This window comes from Eleutherodactylus coqui, chromosome 4, assembly GCF_035609145.1.
Source record: "Eleutherodactylus coqui strain aEleCoq1 chromosome 4, aEleCoq1.hap1, whole genome shotgun sequence".
Lineage (NCBI taxonomy): Eukaryota > Metazoa > Chordata > Amphibia > Anura > Eleutherodactylidae > Eleutherodactylus > Eleutherodactylus coqui.
In genome coordinates this window covers 76,286,474-76,305,123 of record NC_089840.1, presented here as the reverse complement: position 1 = coordinate 76,305,123, position 18,650 = coordinate 76,286,474, and the positions used below count along the sequence as shown (strand labels likewise).

Here is an 18,650-nt window from a genome sequence, read left to right as displayed (position 1 = left end):
CCCAAACCCATGATAATAAATGATTTTTCAGGCTTTTTGAGGATGCTTGAAATATAAGCCCTACTCCAAATTAAGCCCTGCTAACAGTTAATTTAAAAAGTCAATTTAAATAGTGTCCAGGCAGCTATACATGTAAAAAAGTGAAACCTTTTTGAACAAAAATTAATATAAGACACTGTCTTATTTTCGGGGAAACACGGTATATGTGTGTGTTTTGGATACAAAATGGAAACTAACAGTCCCTCAATGTTGTCAACATTAGGAAAAGTCAATAGCCTCTGGAAGAGTCTGTCATCCACTTCTTACACCATGTGCCCTTGTTCTGTTGGGATCAAGCTAACTGTTGATATATCCTGTATAAGGCCAGCTTCCCCCTTGGCTCAGCACTCTGACTTCTGGCCATCTGTGTCACCACTCCAGGTAGGAGCCAACTTTGCTTCTTGAGACAACTCTAGTACCGCACCTGGCATCCGGCAGACAATGGCAAGCCGTACTTCCTTTTCCTGTGTGGCTTTAAATTTCCTGCCTGACCATCTTGACCAGAACTATGGTATCCTCTGCTGTTGGATATAGGCATAGATAATGCAGAAGTTTTTCTGTGTGTGTTACAGACAGAGGTATAATATTGTAGCACGATGCAAAATATGTAATGCGGCCAGCTTCTACCATGTTCCGTTTAGAACACTAACGGCATATTTACATGCCGGAAATTTCTGTCTGAATTGCGCCCCTTAAGACCGCGTTAAAACCTGTGACATCACTTCTTGACACGGAAACGAACAGAAACGTAATTTTACACTTCAGAATTCCAAATTCAGATTTTGCCCATTGACATAACTAAATCCGTGTGTGGGTCTGCGCCAAAAAGACATGGATTTTGCAGCGGTTTTTAGAGGTGGAGTTCACGCAGAAATTCCATTGTGAATTCCGCCATGTGAACGTACCCTAAGGCCTCATTTAGAAGGTCTTATCGTGAGTTGCATCCATGAATCTTCAGCACAACTTGCATCGGACAGTGGGGTTTTTTGCAGCTTTTATGGAGTGCGGTTGTGCAAGCGTTTTTGCCCTTATGTAGTGTTTCACGTATCTCCTAGTGTATATTGTGTACACCCCATTCTATGAGGACTTTTGCTGTGCAAATACTTGGGCAAAATAGAGCATGCTGCATTTTTTGTGCACCTGAGATGCGCAAGAAAAATATGCGCATGTGAACGACCCCATTGAAATCAATCAGTTCTATTCTCTGCATATTGAGCGTGCAAATTCTGCGCGTGCCAATATATGCACAAATATGTCTGTGTGACAATGGCCTTAGGTGGAGGAAACTAATAAAAAAATCACGTAGAATAACCTGTTTTCCACGTGGACCATTAGCGTGCATCCGGAGACAATTCCTCTTTGCAGTAAAACCTATTATTAGTCGGTCACTGTGGTAAAGCGGTGAGTGATGCGGTAATTAAGCGACCAGCAGCGTTTCATTGGGATGGAAGGTGATGCACCATTACCTGTGTTATCATACTGCTCATCAAAGTGAACTGGCAAATAGTTTAGATACTAAAGTAAGTAGATATTTTACAGTAATACTCGTTTCCGGCCATTAACTTCTTGCCGCGCACAACAAGCTTTAGCTGGAAATGATGCTAAAAGCTATTTTATGCAGGTGTTGTACTTGTAAGGTAATTAGGAAGGGAACTGTATATTCATCCAGAATCAGGGGCGTAGCTAAAGGCTCATGGGCCCGGGTGCAGAAGTTTATCTTGGGGCCCCCCAACTTCTCTTAACCCCTTAACGCAGAGGCGTAACTTGAAACTCCTGGGCCCCAATGCAAAACCTGTAACAGGGCCCCCAACTATAATGCTTTATTGATAGTGCTAGGCTACCTGTATGGAGAAGAGAGGCCTTATGGGCCCCCTAAGGCTCCTGGGCCCGGGTGCAACCGCATCCCCTGCATCCTCTATAGTTCCGCCGGTGCATCAAATGGTGGAATAGGTAATACAGCTCCTTCTGGTGTAACATTGGCTCTCAACCTAATAAAACCTTTAATAAAAGTTACTGTGTTGTGTTCTGACTATTGTATCAGTGTTTAGTATTATGACTTTATAGTAAAAGATACGTTTTATATACTAAAGTATCATTTTAGTAATACACTATGTTTTTCCTCTAGATTTATTGCTGTGTCCTGCCTGTCATCAAGTGACCAAAGTCATCACTTATAACCTGTCAGTTGAGAAATATTCAAGGCACAGCTACTAAATCTTCTCTAAGGCCGTTCTCACTTCGGCCGCTTTTTACCACGATTAGCTCGTACAACGCTCCCATTGCCGCAGACCTGCGCTCCAATGCAGCATTCCCAATGCCATGGTTTTTTAGCGCTGTCTGTTCTATTTTTCTGCATTTTCATGTTTTTTAGCACACCTCATCAGCCATCACAGTGATGGGGTGTGTTGAAAAGTTATGTCAAACTAAGTTTTTTGGGACACATATTGACATATTTTACTGTACTTTTTCTGCCCGCATTGGTGCGCAGCAAACAAACGCACCGATTTGAAATGACTAATTAGTTCCAGATGTGTTTTCCAGTACAATTTTGCAGCGTATTGCATGCACATTTGTGCACTCTTTACCTGCGTATTCGCAGACCAAATAGAGCATGATTTATCTTTTTTTCCGTGATTGTGCAGGAAAAGTTTGTGCATGTGAATAAGGGTGGACACTAACTAGCGATATTTTCTCTCTTGCGCTGTGAGAGCACGAGAAAATTCTCGCCTTGCAGCGCAAGAAAGACGCCGGTATAGAACCGGTATATCGCTAGTGGTTTCAATGGGGCCAGCGACAGCAGCGCTAGCCCCATTGAAAACATAGGGAGAATGCCGCGGACTTTTGCCACAGCTGTCACAGCTGTGACAGCTGTGGCAGAAGTTTCCTTCATCCCCGCGGGGATGAAGGAATCCTCTGCCACAGCTGTCACAGCTGTGGCAGAAGTCCGCGGCATTCTATTCCATTGCTTTCAGTGGGATGCTGCCGATCCCATTGAAAGCAATGGTTTCTACCAAGCCCCGCAGAACGATTAGCAGGGAAGGGCTTGAAATATAAGCCCTTCCCCGATAATCATCAATAAGTGGTAAAAAATTTTTTTTTAAATTTACTCACCTCTCCGGCGCTCAGACGCGTCCTCCTGCTGGCTCCCCGGCACTGCTATTAAGCTCTTTCAGCAGTCGGGGATTTAAAAATCCCCGCCTCCTGAAAGGGCTGTGTAGATTGGCTGAGGGCTCAGCCAATAGCAGCTAGTGCTTAGCTATTGGCTGAGCGCTCAGCCAATCACACATAGCCCTTAGCTATTCATTCATGAATAGCTATATCTTAGCTCTATCTTAGCCCTATTGCTCTAATGTTTTCTGCTTTTAAAGCTTCATTCCTATGGATGAGTTCCATGTGCGACTTCTGTCCAATTGCAATATGGTTGGATCTCCCACACGAAAAGAACACATGAGCGATTCTTCTCTCTGACAAATGATACAAAATAGAAAAATCGCTGCATAGTATGCATGTCCTATGTCTATGCAATTCTTGTTTAAGAACCACACATTATTTTCTATGGCAGGCAAAAAAAAGCATCCCAATTGTATGTAAATGTATCATGTGAGTGTGATTTTTCTGTGTTTAAGAGCAAAACACATGGGCGCATGTGCTAATATGCTCTGCGCTACGGAGCGTATTAGTGCATGAGCCAGGTTTTTTTTATTCGTGACTATTCAAACTCTGTGCTACGGCGCGCATTTGCCAAAAAAAAAAAAAAAGCGGTAAGATAGATCTTGCCCTATCTTTCTTGCATGTAGTATTAACCCTTTCCAATCCACTGTCTGACATCTTCCTACATTCTGATTGAAGCTTGTACAGCTCCAATGTCAGAAGACTTCCAACAGGGTATTCTTACCGTCTATTGCCAGCCACTCCTCTGTCGGAGCCTTTCTGGCGCGCACACACTGGCTTTAGCCAGCAGATGGCACCGTTGTATAACAGCAAAAAGAGAAAGCCTTTTAGGAAACCCTGAATCCAAAATTGGATTGGAAAGGGTTAATGGCCCAGTATCGCGCTCGCCAGCGTGTGAATTCCCCACGGATGCGAGGCATTTTTCTCTCATCTCACATCATTTCGGAAGAGTCGCGATCCTCCACCGTGGCTGGCAGCTGCAGCGGAGGATCGTGGAGTTTTCCCATTGTTTTCAATGAGAGACCTTGCATCACATCGCCTGCGCCTAGTACGTGCCATCGGCCTCATTGAAAATATAGGCGCTGCGACGCGAGAGCACACATAGAGATAGAACATTCCACGATGCGATGCGGGAAAACATCGCTCATGTGTATGACCCCATTCAAAAGAATGGGGTTCATATTCATGCGAGATTTGCGCATCTCACAACGCACAAATCTCGCACGATTTTCGCGCCCGTGTAAAGCCAGCCTTAGGGTGCTGTCACATCATTTTTTAAAAGTCCCAGAAAACCCTTTTAATCAGTCTTTCCATTCTGGATATAAGACATGGTGCCGAATCCAGGGACATGATTTTACTGCTAATACGTACAGGAGCTTTTTTTTCAGCCTTAGTAAATAATATCCCAGTTTGCCGAGGTTTTTATTCTGCGGCGGTTGATATGCATCTGAGTTTCCTTTGTGTATACCGCTCTAAGCTTCCATTCCACTAAAAACCTGAGCATAATAACAAGAAAGAGGGAACATCTAGTTGAATTGAACAATATGCATTGATTGTGGTTATTTGCTGCAAAGATAGGGCTCAATCCATCATATAGCGAGGGTGGCGTCTGCAGAATATAGTAGGGCTGGGTGCAGCCCAGCATTATTTCTGGTCTTTGTATTTCTGAGCTTTGGGGCATTTCTGGCAGATTTAGATTCTTTGATTTCCAGCGATAATTATATACAGCAGCAACAATAGTTGTATGCAGAAGGACGGCTTACAAAGAAACGGTAGAGGAAATTAAGAGGGAGAAAAACTGGAAGAAAGCGAGAGAAAAGGTCGAGATGTAAAAACATGCGGTAAAGAGGAGGGATAGGCTAGATCAGTGATAGCCAACTAGCTGTTACATAACTCAGTCTGCTAGCCAGAAGTTGTCAGAGCATGCTGGGTGTTGTAGTTTTGCTATAGTTGAAAATCCGCAGGTTTGCAGTTGCTGGGCTAGATAATGACCCAACTGAATGACATTTACCATAATCTCATATCGGAGGGTGACTTTGCATTACAGAATCCGGAACGGGCATCCAGATTCTGCAGCAAATACCGCACAGAGCATGCTATGGCAAAATGCTATTACCTCTATACGAGCGGAAATCGATTCCGATTTTCCGCTCGTGCAGAAGAAATCGCAGCATGCTGAGATTCTGTGCTGCTTCCGCCAAGTCAATGGAAGTCAATGGAAGCCATCCATCCCGCGACCCTTACGCAATCATCATTGCGGAGAGGTCGCGAGATCCGCATCATCACCTAGCAACGGGCTGGCATAATCTGTACTGTGCATGTGCGTCGGCCGACACATCCATAGCACAGATTACAAAGACTTTAGGACAGGTACACGGGGTTGCCGGCCGGGCTCCAGGTTGGATTCGACTGCGGGATCCAACCTGGCCGTGTGCAGACGGGCTATGTCTTGAATTTTGCAACAAGCATAAGCACATTTATTTGAGCTTTTGTGCCATGTATTTGCGCATGAAAGTGCATATTTTAGGGCTTCTTCACGACCGTATTTGCACATGTTTTTTGCGCACATTAAATATGTTTTGTGCACAATTCGCAAAGGATAGGACTCACTGATGTCAATGGATTCTTGTGAGCATCGGTTCTATTTTCCAGCGTATTTGCGCACCAAAGGTCCCCATAAAAGTCTATGGTAAATGCAGAAATACGCACTCAATATGTGCAAAATGTTCAATACGTTTTGCACACGCAAAATATGCGAATTAACCCATTGAAATCAATGGGTTCTATTCACTGCGTATTGCATATGCAAATACGTTTGTGTGACACAGGCCCTCCGCTTGCTTTCGTATTTTTTGGCGCACGGTTTGCACACGCATAAAAGTATAGTAAGTCGTGCAATTGCTTGCGCAAATACGCAATGCCCACTGCGCAAATACATATGTAGACCAATCAATGCAACTTTTAATCAAAGCAGGCCAATCACATAGTGGGTGTGAACATGTGCGGTAGCCAGCAACAGCCATTTTACATGATTTCAGGCTTTCCCGAACCACATTGTTAGGATCAGTAGACAACACACTGACTTGGTTTTGAGCCAAATCCTGAGGAAAACAGGTCTTCAACCTTTTAACCCACCAGTAGGAATCTGATCTTTGCTGCAGGGTCCCAAGGCATTTACACTGGAAGCGGTTGCAGTTATATGGCAATGGATGCTAGAGTAGACAAAGGTGCAGTACCTGAGCGTGTTGAGGCAGGCAGCGTAACTTCAGGAGGAGGAACAAGCCGGAGGTGAGGGCACATGGCACTTTCAGCGCAGTACACAGAGAGCAGGAGTCTGGGCAGGCAGCAGAATAGTCAATACAAAAAGCTGAGGTCAGTTAGCAATAGCCACAGTTAGATACCAAAAAGTCAGTACAAACGATCCACACCTTCACTAAAAAGACCAAAAGCTTAAGCACCTTCCTTAGGGGAGCAGAGAGAGGAGGATAGGATGCTGGAGTCAGATGCCTGCTGTGAACACGATGCATGCCATAGCGCCAATGGAGGGATAGGAGATAGGATGGCGGCTATGAATCATACCACTTATACCTTACAGAAAGTGTAGAACCACGCAAAACGACTTTTGGATTTAAAGTTGCCATTTCCATTCATTTGTGAGTCTCACGTTTTTCCATTTGGGTTGTGTTAATGATATGGACTAGCCTTTGCTATTTAGCCCCAGCAATCATATACACAAGTCAGTATATCCATCCTTATTGTGGACACTTGTAGGTACCGTAGTTCCCACTGATTGCCTCTTTGTCGTAGTTTAGTGTTGTGTAACTTACTTGCCAACAAGATGACATGTCCAAAATCATGATCTGCAAACACAACAGAAATGGAACAGCACCTCTGCTAGTAAGGCCTGTTTCACATGGGCGACAAAATTGCGCGATTTTTCTTGCGACACAACATTGCTGCAAATCACATGTATGTGAAGCCCATGCTTTCCTATTATTCCTTCATGATGTTTTGTAGCATGCGACATTGCGAGATAAAAAAAATCGCGGATTGCTAGATATACCCGAGACTTGCATTGTTTTGTAGTCCATGTTTTCCCATGGAGCCTTCCTTTCTGTTGCTTTGCATCACATGAAAACGCGGTGCGATACTACTTTTACAGTAGGCAATCATACTGTGAAAGCCCTAAAATAAACCCTAGCTGCATAGAAAAATAAAAAAAACGAATACATCACCTAACAGCGGCTGTTCACCCCGCCGCGTCTTCTCTGCAGGTCCCCGGCACTTGTCTTGTAGTTCTCTCTCCGCGGCTCAACTAAACAGAGCTAGCGCTCGATGAACCAATCACAGCCATCCACTGAACGGCTGTGATTGGTTCATCGAGCACTGGCTTTGATTGGCTGAACCACAGTGCTCGAGAACTAATCACAGCCAGCGCTTCCTGGAGGCGGAGAATTTGAACCCCTGACCAGGAAACGCTGAGAGAAAACTACAAGCAAGTGAGCTGCAGAGAATATGGTGATGTATTTGTTTTGTTTTTTTTAATATTTGCAACTAGGGCTTATTCTAGGGGACACAGTGGGAATTCCTACTGTAAAAGTGTTTTCATGCGATGCAACCAGTAGGAAGGCTCCATAGGAAAACCTGGGCTACAAAACATCACAATATCTTGCAACCTATGATTTTTTTTTCTTGCAATGTCGCAGGCTACAAAATATCCCTAATGTGAAGGAACCCTTGGTGGAGATTTATCAAAACAGATGACTAAAAAATAGTGTATCAGTTGTCCATAGCAACCAGCAATAACAATCAGACTGAGCCATCGTTAGTCGGAGAGTTGAAAGCAACAACCTCATTGGTTGCCATTTATGAAAACGAACTGGTTGCTATTGGCAACTACCCCATTTCTCCCTTTTGCTGGTTTTGATAATGCTCCCCCCTTTATGTAAAAATGGCAGATATATTCAACAAAAATGTAACATTTTTGTTTTCACCTTTGAGAAGTCTAGAGGTCGGCACAGACTGTAATCCTTCTACCGATCCTGATGTAATTTCTCAAAACACAATCACAGCGAGAGAAATGCAGAACCCACAACCATTCATTTTGATAAACTCCCATTCGTCTGTGTGCATATCATTTAAATGTTTTTATGCTGTTGGAAAACTCATTTGAAATTAAAATTGTAATTCCCAATGTTTCGTTGGTTACCTAGTGCGGCCTCGATGGTGTTTTTGTCTTCCTGGCTGGTTTTCTCATTTCGTGTTATGATTCTGATTAGAATCCAGTCATACCGAGCAGTAATGAAGCCGTCACTTGTGTCCTCAACCTCCATGTCCAACGCTTCCATCTACGTAATTACGATATACACCTTCTTAACCCATCTGAGAGCAGGGAAGGATACTTTACCTTTGGTGTCTGCAAATTGCTGCTTTAGCGGCTATGTAAAAGTGTATTAAGCTTTACTAATTGGCTATGCAAAAACAAAGCCTGTAAGAATTAGTGGCAGGAATATCAAATTAGCCCTTAAAATGGTTACTTCTTCCATGTGCATGTGAGTTACACCTATTTTCGAAGACCATGAAGACCATAAATTAGAGGTGAGCGAGCACCCAAATGCTTGGGTCCGCGTTATTCTAATCAAGCTTTTCGTAAAATTCGAGAGCTCTACTCGAGTAACGAACCCCATTGACTACAATGGGAGACTCAAGCATTTTTGTATGTGGGACACCGGCTTTTTTTTTTTTCCTAGGTTCGTCTCTCTCTCTCTCCCTCCCCTCCAGACAAAAAATTTGCAAATGACGCGCGCTGTGTCGCAGCGGGGAGGGGCCAAATCAGACACAGCACAGCGGAGGAGCCAATAACTGGGGCAAGGTCGAACACGGCTTGATGCTCGTTCGAGTAACTGGCACCATTGAGTACGCTAATACTCGAACGAGCATCAAGCTCGGCAGAGTACGTTCGCTCAACTCTACTATAAATATCAAAAGCCCACCAGTTTGTCTGCATACAAATTGACAATCTTGGGTATAAATCAATGGACAAACTTATACCTCTTTCACATTGGCGATGCGTTTTTCGGCCAGCCAAAAACACATGAATGAGAAAAGGGCTAAATCTTGCGTTTTCTTGCTTATTCACACAGGCAGGTGTGGTGTATAGACGCCGCAGCCAGGAATTCCTTTGGCCGACATGAATACTTCTATTGGCTCAATAGAGGCAGCTGACACAGTTTAGCAGCTCTAGCAGCTGCTAAACTCCGTCCCCCTCCCTATGGAAGACGCCAGCTGATCGCAGTCGAAAGATAGGGCAAGACCTATCTTTTCCATCCACATCAAAACATCATCCGGCATAACGGGCTGCGATTTCCTATTATGTTTGACGAGGCTAAAAATGAATGCATTGGAATCCAATGCTTCAGATGGTCGCAATTTTCGGCCAACCTTTTTATAGTGGCAAAATAGCCGCCATAAAACACTCATGTGAAATAGGTCTCATGTAAACATTTTGCCCTTGAACCCTTTGTGGAACCAAGAGGAATAGAGCTCTATTCACATTGTGGTTTCCATTTGTAAGCCACAATGCAGTTCCTAATCCGGGAATGTAGTCCGTAAGACTTCTTGTAGAGTCCAACATTTTGCCGGGAAGAACACAAAGAGGAGGTAGATAAAATAGGTCCCTGAGAACTGAAAACTGGCACTTTTGACTTCACCTATAATCACAATATTATCAAAACCACAGTAGCGAGCATAGGGCATATTTCCATATGCTTTTAAACAGCGGTGTACATAAAAAAGAGTGGCCCTGAAGCAAAGATCAAAATGAGACCACCATTGTGGTGCCAAATTTACCACCCACGACTTAAAGGGGTTGTCCCGCGCCGAAACGGGGTTTTTTTTTTTTCAATAGCCCCCCCGTTCGGCGCGAGACAAACCCGATGCAGGGGCTTAAAAAAAAAACGCACAGTACTTACCCGAATCCCCGCGCTCCGGTGACTTCTTACTTACCTTGCGAAGATGGCCGCCAGGATCTTCACCCTCGGTGGACCGCAGGTCTTCTGTGCGGTCCATTGCCGATTCCAGCCTCCTGATTGGCTGGAATAGGCACACGTGACGGGGCGGAGCTACGAGGGCAGCTCTCCAGCACGAGCAGCCCCATTCAACACGGAGAAGACCGGACTGCGCAAGCGCGTCTAATCGGGCGATTAGACGCTGAAAATTAGACGGCACCATGGAGACGGGGACGCTAGCAACAGAACAGGTAAGTGAATAACTTCTGTATGGCTCATAATTAATGCACAATGTACATTACAAAGTGCATTAATATGGCCATACAGAAGTGTATACCCCAACTTTGTTTTGCGGGACAACCCCTTTAAGGGCATGGATGTTTGTTTTCCCCTCTTACCCAAAACCCTGGCACCACCCCATGTATCGAATGGCATGGAATCAACCACTACTGGGCCGCTTTCTCCAAGGGCCCCTTAGCAGCCTCATGGTCTGCCTCTATGGTATATGCGCCATTGTTTTTTTTATATATACCACTAGGGCAGTGCATGTGATTGCTACGAGCCCTGTGGTGGAAGAAGGCTTATTATTGACCTGCTTCCCCTACTTGCATTGACATTGTCATATTGTGTGACTTATGAAAAAGTAGTATATTTGGCGGAGTGGGAAATTTTGCTATGTGACTCTATGATTTCTCTGTTGAAACTGATCAGATATTCTTGATATTTTGTTTTTGGAGATACAATGTACTAACCAGGATATGAACATTGCAACTCAAGGCTTCGGGGCATCTAGATAGTCTTTAGATGGTGACTGCCTAAAGCCCACTTTATAGTTCTAGCATATGATTTTGCTAGTGACACATCATCTAACACCACCGGACAGAAATCAGGCATGCTGGAAGCAATTTTTTACAGTGCTTAACTAGTTATGAGCAATAACTTATTGCCTCATCTATGTTTACTAGAACCATAGGAAAATGTATTGCTCTAATTTCCTTAGTAGTAGAGTTGAGGAATCCACCAGCTTGGAGAGGACCTGCCATCTCAACATATTTGGGAATATCTCTGTTTTTGATAGAGGTGACCAATGTAATTAGCATGACAATTCTTCCTGAACCGCAGCACGTAACCAACCATATAATATATCCATTACATTGGACTAATACATATCACCTCTAGTGCTTGCAGGCTGCCTATAATCATGGCGTTCACAAGCACTTCAAGGAAAGTAACGCGCCCAGAAAGCGAGAAACATTATTGCATTTTTTCAGGAAATGCTCTGTTTTATTGAACCGCAATATGTCTGATTATTCGAATCCTCATACATACATTCAAAATGCGTAACTTTATCGATCCAAATGTGCAAGAGCGTTTCTACAAGATCTCGGGCTTCAGACATATCATAAGTGTTGAAACGGCACGTGATCGTCATGGCAATAAGGCACCTCGGTATCAGTTTAATCTGATCACTGAATTGTAAAGAGACAAGCAAAAGCCGCACTTTCCCTTCTCAGTAACTCCATTGCTAATTAGGATGTGGAAGAAGGGCTGAGAGGGTTAGGGATGTATTGATTTCCTTCAGGATCCCTGCAAGAAGGGGAGGGATATGTTGTTTCATTGTACACACATAAACCTCTGGAGACACCTTTGTATTTCCTAGAAAATCTCTGCAAAGATTACATTGCGCTGCATAGGTACGGACGAGGACCACGTGGGATGAGTAGCTCCAACTTAAACATACTTTGAATTTCAAACTTTTTTCTGAGTTGTAAACTTAAGGTATTGTGGACTAAAGGTCATCTGATTCCAAGGCTGGAGATTTTAGAAGCTTTGTACGCCATAAAAAAACAGTCAATGGGGTGGCAGTACTTAAACCAACACTATATATTAACTTGTCCTTTCTAGACGGCCTCTAAGTTTCCCGGAGTTGTTGTGTTCTATATGAATTAGTTGTTTCTTCAACCTCAACAGTGAAGCCCACAATTGGTGGGTTGAGGGAACGGTTAAGGTGATACACATAAAATAGCTGTCAAACTGTTATTTCTCCTGACTCCCGTATAACCATAGATGTTGAGTTCATCCGAACGTGTATGTGTATTTCAACGAGTAGAGGGGAATGAGCCATTGCCAGATTCTCTGGCTATGACTTACCTCTGGTGGGAACAAAGGGTCAGGCAGGACATAATGACTATTTATAAGTCCATCTGATAGTTGTGATGGTGCCACGTTTTATGGGTGTCAAAAGAAGGATAAAAGTATATAAAAACAGTAAAGCTTCTCAACATGGTAGAAAAATATAAAAGAATCCCCCACCGCTCTGGTCCCGATGTTGACTGGTTCCCTACTGCTCTCGATGACATCACCGACAACGGGGAGGTGACATCAACGACAACAGGGACATGTGACCTTTCTAGGCGGCCTCTAAGTTTCCCGGAGTTGTTGTGTTCTATATGAATTAGTTGTTTCTTCAACCTCAACCATGAAGCCAACAATTGGTGGGTTGAGGGAACGGTAAAGGTGATACACATAAAGTAGCTGTCAAACTGTTATTTCTCCTGACTCCCATATAACCATTGATGTTGAGTTCATCCGAACGTGTATGTGTATTTCAACGAGTAGAGGGGAACGAGCCATTGCCAGACTTCTCTGGCTATGACTTACCTCTGGTGGGAACAAAGGGTCAGGCAGGACATAATGACTATTAATAAGTCCATCTGATAGTTGTGATGGTGCCACATTTTATGGGTGTCAAAAGAAGGATAAAAGTATATAAAAACAGTAAAGCTTCTCAACGTGGTAGAAAAATATAAAAGAATCCCCCACCGCTCTGGTCCCGATGTTGACTGGTTCCCTACTGCTCTCTCGATGACATCACCGACAACAGGGAGATGACATCACCGACAACAGGGACATGTGACCACTGCAGCCAATCACTGATTAACGGTAACGGTGACATTTCCTATTTGCTTGGACATTATTGCTGCTGCAATAGATTGAAGCGGGTCACCAGTCATCATCGGAACAGGAGCCGTGAAGGATTAGATTAGTATGCCTTCTCTTATGTTTTCCACCAAGATTAACACCTTGGTAATTTTTATTTTGCCTGGATGAACCTATAGAGTTGAAAATTGTAGTAGATAACATAAAATGAAAAAAGTAAAATTGGAATATGACCTCATATATTGAGTTCTGCTATCCCAAGAAATAATAGAATTGTAAGCAGAGTATGAACTGATTATCTCCAGGCATAACTACTGTCTGAGAATGAAATTTCCATCTCGTAATCAATAAGCGTTGTAACTTCTTCATAAACTACCCTATAAAGTACTACACTGAAAAACGAGTATAATAATGCAAAGTAAAGCAGGCCGGCTAAAGCCAGTTAGAGCGTTCTCCCTATTTATGATGAACCGGTAAGCTGACGGGAAAAGGTCCGTTGGGATGTCAAGAGTAGTTGGAAGTTCTACTATGTATCCGTTATAATGATGGCGGGTACAAAATAGCAAACAAAAATGTGTCAAAGATTTAAAAAAATTCTATTGATTTGCTTTAAAATATTTTCTTTGATGATGATGATTAAGAATTCTGGACCTAGAATTCCACCACACTAAAATCAATAGGATCCTTTTCGGTGAATCATCTATTGAGGTGAGCTTCGTTCACAAATTACACCGCTACTGCATTTATGTGAAAAGTGGAATTCTTGCTCATCATTTTCTTTTCATCGTAGAAAATTTACAACAAAAAAGAATCTCACCGGGTATATTAGGAAAGAAAAAACAAAAAATGAAGGGTAATTTGGTGCTGGTTTATGCTCTGATACATTTATGTGTCTTCCAGAAATTACAGATACACTTTATGTGCAAGCTCAATTGTGTAAATAAATAAATAAATATATATATATATATATATATATATATATATATACACATATATATATATATACAGTACCGTGTAAAGGTTTTAGGCAGGTGTGGAAATAATGCTGCAAAGTAAGATTAAAAGGAGTCTGACTTCAGATACAATCTGCAGCAGGACAACCCTGAACATTAACCCTTTGCAATCCAATTTTGGATTCAGGGTTTCCTAGGGGGCTTTTTCTTTCTGACATTATACAATGGCACCATCTGCTGGCTAGAGCCAATATTGCGGTATGGGACATGCTGGAGAGGCCCCCAACAACAGAGCGGACAGTAATATACAGTAAGAATACCCTGCCGGACGTCTTTCGACATCGGAGCTGTACAAACTTCAATCAGAATGTCTTCAGATGTCAGACAGTGGATTGGAAAGGGTTAATGTCATTAAGAACTATCTTCAGCATAAAGAAGAACAAGGAGTCCTGGAAGTGATGATATGGCCCCTACAGAGCCCTGATCTTAACAATACCCAGTCTGTCTGTGATTACATGAAGAGCGAGTCTACATTCACAGAGGATCTGGGGTTAGTTCTCCAAGGTGTTTGGAACTACCTCCCTGCTGAGTTATTTAAAAAACTGTGTGCAAGTGTACCTAGAAAAACTGGTGCTGTTTTTGAAGGCAAAGCGTGGTCACACCAATATTGATTATGTTTCTCTTTTGCTCAATTACTTTGCATTTTGTTTATTGACCAGAAAACTATTAACACATTTAGTTCTGAAAGAATTCTTGCTTTTACACAGTGCTGTATAGATACACCCAATTATCCAAACTAGGCTGCAACTGTTCATCATTAAGACTAGATATGAGTTCCAGATGTGTTCTTTTTTTCACGGGATTTCGTATCCCATTCTTTAGACTTCTATGAGGACCTTTGGTGCGCAGAAAAATAGAGCAGGTCCTATATTCTCGCGAAATAAGAATAAACCCATTGATATCATTGGGTTCTATTCTCTGCGTATCATGCACGCAAATACGGCCATGTGAAGCCTGCCTTGGGAAGATTATCTACCTTAGGGCTCCTGCAGACGAGTGCAGGCGTACAGAGTATATATGCTCGCGAGAGCGTGATGTGATTGCACTGTTAAGGGAGCGCTATCACATGCTTTTGCGCTATTTACTGTACTTTTTTTGCACTGCTGGGTACATTCATATCAGTGCAGGACACCCCCCCCCCCCGCCATGATTGAACCAGCTAAGCAGCCTAATTAGTCCCTGGTGTTATTAAGGCTGGATTCACATGAACGTATATCGGCTCGGTTTTCATGCCGGCCGATATACGTCGTCCTCATCTGCAGGGGAGGGAGGATGGAAGAGCCAGGAGCAGGAACTGAGCTCCCGCCCCCACTCTGCCTCCTCTCCGCCCCTCTGCACTATGAAAGAAGGCGGGACGGGGGCGGGGCTAAGGTCCAAGAATTCCGCGCCCTGGGTGCGTAAATGCGAAAAAAATAGTGCATGTCGCATATTTTTTCACATGCACAAAAACACTGAATGTGAAGGAACCCATTGAAATCAATAGGTTCCACTCTCTGCAGTTTGCACAAGCGATTCTGTCGCTCAAAATCGCCCGCCTGCAGGAGCCCCTATAGGCAATACTTCTATTAGAGAAGCGTAAAAGGTAACATGTCATGAAAGCATTGAGAAACAGACAACTCGGAGCTTGTATGCATATGTAAAGGGACTACGCTAACGGACAAGTACGGATCCTCTAGATACTCTACATCCATATGCTTCCCATTTCATATAGAGGCACAAAGAGGTTCACAAATAGTGACATGTTCCAGTACATGCCATCATGCAATGCTTCAGGGGCACCATATGTAGTGCCTACAATACGCCTGACACCATAAGACTCCATTGACATGGGTATGGTCCCAAAGGTCTCAGCAGTCATTTAGCATTAAAAAAAAAATAGTTGCCTGGAACCTGTAATTTCATCAAGCTGTACGTTGCCATGTGATACGACATAGGCATTACTTTCCATTATAGTAGATGAGGAGGTTAGGACTGGTCATAGGAACAGATAGCCGAAGGAACTGGAAGAGATGCAGTGAGAATTCCTCTTCCAAATCTATACTATGGATATATGAATGCAAGAACCCCCTTTAACAATGCGGATTACGGTAGTAATGAGTAAGCGGGGATTTAAATCCTGCGTGAACTCTTGCATTGGTTCTGATGTCCCCGCCGTATAATTATAGCTTGGATGCAAGTCCTGTTTGTGTGTGCATAGGAATTTAGTGTTAACTATTTTCAGGGGCTTTAGAATTTGTTACCTTCAATGGATGATTAGAAGGATTATGCTAAGACTGTTACATTGTCTTAGAGTATTAACAAATAATTCTGTACTTGATTTATTTACCTGCTCTCATGGGAGTAATCGGTTTACAAATGATCACATTAGCCCTTCCATGTTCGTTATTTCACAAGCAGCATGAAGAAGTCATTTTAGGTGTGATTATTTGGTGGTGTTTCTCCTTAACATTTCCCATCTGTAATCTAAATTGAATTTGCTGGATACATGCTGGATTCTCTATTACATTTATAGCAGGACGCAGTTAAAAGAATGGTTACTGATGCAAATAATGCCCGGGTCTCATTGTTCTTTACACACTCCAGTGCAGCCGGCCCGAAGAGCGCAGCGACGGCGATCACCAGCAATCACTTTGCTACTCTTGCTTAATGATAAATGGAATCTTTATAGTATCATTTTACAGGGATTGTAGGAAGTACTGATGAATGGATTTAGAATGACTATTATAATATCCACATGACGGCTCAATCCATAATATAGCATCAAAGTCTTGGCGCTCCTGGATTTAGGGTGGCTTGGAAAGAGCATGTTTGAGCACATTTTTGGGTACCAAAATCTGTGCACGCTAAACAGAGATCATATTGATTTCGATGGGTTCATTCTAGAGATGAGCGAGCATACTCGCTAAGGGCAACTACTAGAGCGAGCATTGCCCTTAGCGAGTAGCTGCCCGCTCGGAAGAAAAGATTCGGGTGCCGACAGGGGGCGGGGAGCTGCGGGGAAGAGCGGGGGGGGGGGGGGGGGGGAATGGAGAGGAGATCTCTCTCTCCCTCTCTCCCCACCGCTCCTTCCTGCTCACTCCCACAACTCACCGCTCCCCCGCGCCGGAAGCCGAATCTTTTCTTCCGATCGGGCAGGTACTCGCTAAGGGCAATGCTCGCTCGAGTGATTGCCCTTAGCGAGTATGCTCGCTCATCTCTAGTTTATTCTCATAAGTGCGTTTTGCATGCACGAAAAAATAGGATCTGCTCTATTTTCCTGCGTTTTGCATAACAAAACTGCTATAGAAGTCTATGGGAGGCTTGAAAATGCGCAAGAGGAAGGGTGGGAAATTGCGCTAAATGCAGTAAAAAGAAGACAGGTGGACCTTATCAGGCTTAAATAGCCAGTAAATTCCACAGAAAGGGTGTGTCGTGCACGCATGTGAACTGGTCCTGCATACTTAAAATGTACAGTCATATGCGCAGAGACATCCAACCCACTGATTATAGTTCTTTCCAAACCTCCTTCTGCACTGCGCCAATAATAGGACCCATTGTTTTCAATTCGTTCATCCACATTTTCGCTTTTCGCAACAAACTGCGCAATTTTGCAGGGAACTTGAAAACACCATAGACTAATTAGGCTGCACAGCCTTTTAAATTACAGCAAGGGTGTGTCTCGCTCCAATGTGAACAATCGCCAGCCCCACAAACAGTACAGTAAAATGCGCTAAAACTGCCATTTTTGCGCATACGCCCTTGTAAAGTCCCACTTTTGCACACTAGTGTTGTTTTCAGTCAGTGTTCGAGTAAAAAACAGACTAGAGTCAGACAGAACAGGGCTCCATATTAGTTTATGTGGCTGGACACATGTCAGTTTTTTACGCGACACATGAATCGCAGGAAAAAACGCATGTAATGGATCCTATAAGGTTCCAAATAAATCTTGAATTTGATTTTTTTACTTTAAAGGGATGCTGGTCTTTTTTTCTTGTTATGCAATATATTATTACAATTGACAAAAGTAGCAGCAAATTGTCTTTAACTTTCTACTACCATGTTTCCCTGAAAATAAGACATACGCTGAAAATAAGACATAGCATGATTTTCCAGAATTTTTGAGGATGCAAAATGATTTTTTAGGCTTTTTGAGGATGCTTGAAATATAAGCCCTACTCCAAAATTAAGCCCTGTTAACAGTTAATTAAAAAAGTCAATTTAAATAGTGTCCAGGCAGCTATACATGTAAAAAAAAGTTGAATCTTTTTGAACAAAAATTAATATAAGACACTGTCTTATTTTCGGGGAAACAGGGGTAGGTGTGCAAACCTAGCATTTTTTCCTGAGGCCAGCCTCACTTACAAGTCGCTACCGATGAACTCCCTTATCTCACTCTCTGTGTCTTTGCCATTCTTGGTTGTCTCTCTCTCACTCAGAGCCACAGGATACCCCTCCTGTAGCATTGGAATTTATTCCCCTGATCCTTCTTCTAGCACGGCTC

The 18,650-nt window shown here is 43.1% G+C and overlaps 1 protein-coding gene across 1 annotated transcript in view; it reads left to right on the top strand.

The window, feature by feature from the left end:
* The window catches only part of RTN4RL1 (reticulon 4 receptor like 1), a 194,432-nt gene that overhangs the window by 156,038 nt on the left and 19,744 nt on the right, over positions 1-18,650 (top strand). The window lies entirely within an intron of this gene.